The sequence below is a fragment of the Montipora foliosa genome, chromosome 11 (genome assembly GCF_036669935.1).
Source record: "Montipora foliosa isolate CH-2021 chromosome 11, ASM3666993v2, whole genome shotgun sequence".
NCBI classification, from domain to species: Eukaryota; Metazoa; Cnidaria; class Anthozoa; order Scleractinia; family Acroporidae; genus Montipora; species Montipora foliosa.
Genome location: NC_090879.1, coordinates 45,193,853 through 45,196,352, shown reverse-complemented (window position 1 = coordinate 45,196,352; position 2,500 = coordinate 45,193,853). Strand labels below are relative to the sequence as shown.

Here is a 2,500-nt window from a genome sequence, read left to right as displayed (position 1 = left end):
GTAGTTAACCAAACCGTAAATTGAAAGTGAAAATGTTAAAGAGTGCTTAGACATAATCACTGCAACGAGCGCTATTTTCTTGACACGATCTCGCGAAAAATGTAGTTAATCTAATCGTAAAATTCACAATTGATCACTACTTAATTCGCGAGTCATGCTTTAAGAACGAGAAATACTGTTTTGAATAAATTACATTCTTAAACTTGAATTTATTAGTTTCTGCGTACCTCGTAGCAAGAAACTACGCAGAACTGTATTCGAGTGGTAGGGTACGTGGGGCTTTCGTCGGTACCATTTACACAAACGTCGCAAATTTTTGTAATGATTTTCCTCAACTGTAAAGCTTTTCCGGCGTCGGAAAAAAAAGAACTTTCCCCCGCACAACTGGCATTTATTGAAACCAGCACATGAGCTTGTGAAAACCAAACTTTACTAAGTGCCCCGCGAAATAAGCCAATCGGAGCGTAGATTGCAATGCGCAACCTTTTTTTAGTAGCCAATGAAAAATGGTGTACTGCCGAATTTTACCAGATCTCACATTTCCAGTGACAGAGTGAGATCTGGGTACGAGATTAACTTTGCACTTAGAACAGGTTTGAAGAGGAAACAGGCATGATCTCGAAAATGGCCTATTTTCTTAAACTTTGCAATGAGTTTTGTCTTAGCGTGCCAATTACTCTCCAGCAATAAAAAAATGGGAATCACGGAGTTCGGTTTTGCGAAATACGCGTTTAAAGATAATATATAGCGTGTTTTTCGGTGGCTCATTTGTTTCCATAGTCACCTAATACGTCACATTAATGAGTGCATCTGGTTTAGCATTTATTGGTGTTTCATATGGTATCATAACATTGCAGTTAAAATGCCCATAACGTGAAAAAAAAAATTACCTTTTGAAAGTCCATATTGAAAAATAAACTTTAGCGAAAGGATTTTTCCATTCAAACGAGAGCCGAATTTTCTACGACTTTTTAAGAGCGCCTCTCAGCAATTTTCACCTAAGACCGTGCAAGATAAAAAAATCGAAAATTGCCAAACTTTGTCACAATAAAGTACTACCAAAACCATTTTTAGAAAAATATGTTTTAGCTTGTTTCGATAATTATTTTACCTGGAGGGCGACTTTTTCGGTATGGGGCCTTGTGAGCGAGTGAAAACGACTCCAAAATGTTGCTCGTTTGAATCGCTATTTTTGAAATAACGAATGAGTAACTTGAAATTCAAAACAACAAGGCACAACTAGAGTAATTCCTTCACCCTTTAGCACTATTAACGGTACAATATACCCAAACTGGAATTTTTGACCAAATTTTAAAACTTAACCGTTTTTACATTGATTACAGAGTGCCAAATTTGTACGAAATTCGACTGTCAAAAAAGCATCCTGGTACATGGCTTTCTCAAACGGGACGATATTCATCGGAATAAGCAATGTTTCTGCTGCAATTAAATTCAATAAAATTTTTGGGTAAATGAAACGGAGGATTTTTGAGGCCCAATTTCAACATGCTGTTGTCAACAAAAGTCGACCTTTGACCACCAAAGCGGAGGCGAGGTATATTGAAATCACACACGCTAATCTCGATTTATTCACTGAGCAATTCGAGTCTTTAAGGTTTACTGGAACTACTGTAGGTAAAATGGAACGTGTCATTGAAATTTAACTGTTTTGGTTCAGGAGCAACAGACATATCCGGTAATTAAAATAACTAACCTAAAAATTTGCATACCAGTAAGATTCATTCCATCCCATATTTTTACGCAAACAAGTTTCCTTAATTCACTTTCTGAACATACCTGCAAAACAAACAAACAAAAGTATCCCCCTTTATATAAGTATACGCTGGTTGGATCAGTTTCCTCGAAGCCCTCAAACGACCATCGAACCAGTCGAACGCTTTGTGACCTTCGCGAGTTGTGCCGTGATTGTGTCGTCAGAGCTGTCACGCAAGAGATTAGGACAAAGCACACAGACCAATGGCTTCGTGCGGTTATTCTGAGTTTGTTGGGGGAATTTGTGGCCCAAGTTCTGATAATCCAGCAAACGTTCAATGCGTAACAATAGCAAAATGTGATAAGGACACCAAGGCACACTTGAGGAGTTATAAAGGTTGTTTACCATTTACCAAAAAAATCCGGAAATTTCGGTTGGAATGAAAATGGTAAGCCTATTTTGGTCTCACATCCCAAGCGGAAAATTTCCGGAGAAAACGGGATTTCTTGAAAGGCAGTCCAAACTTCCTAAACGGAATTTCCTAACGGAAAACGTGTTTACCATTTGCATTCACCGATGATTTTGCCTCCCTCCAGACTCTCTCGGTAAACTGGAACGAATTTTGTAAATGGTACGCGCCGATCCCAACTGAATTTCCCCCATTCGGGAGTTTTTGCTTACCATTTGAACAAACCTAGTAATAAACGGTTTCTGCTTGTAAATGGTAAACAACCAAAGTGTCGGATTCTTCTCTGGATACAGAGGCTAGGCTTTTGCTCGCACGTG

The 2,500-nt window shown here is 38.6% G+C and overlaps 1 protein-coding gene across 2 annotated transcripts in view; it reads right to left on the bottom strand.

Annotated features, from left to right (window-relative positions):
* LOC137976199 (N-acetyllactosaminide beta-1,6-N-acetylglucosaminyl-transferase-like) overlaps positions 1-2,500 on the bottom strand; it is a 43,658-nt gene that overhangs the window by 36,388 nt on the left and 4,770 nt on the right. Inside the window, exon 1 of one of the 2 annotated variants that reach the window (XM_068823497.1) lies at positions 1,798-2,230. The exons of the other annotated variant lie outside the window; for it this stretch is intronic. The gene's annotated coding sequence lies outside the window, so the exon portion shown is untranslated. Of the gene's footprint in view, positions 1-1,797; positions 2,231-2,500 lie in introns of those variants that run through there. 2 annotated transcript variants of the gene reach the window in all.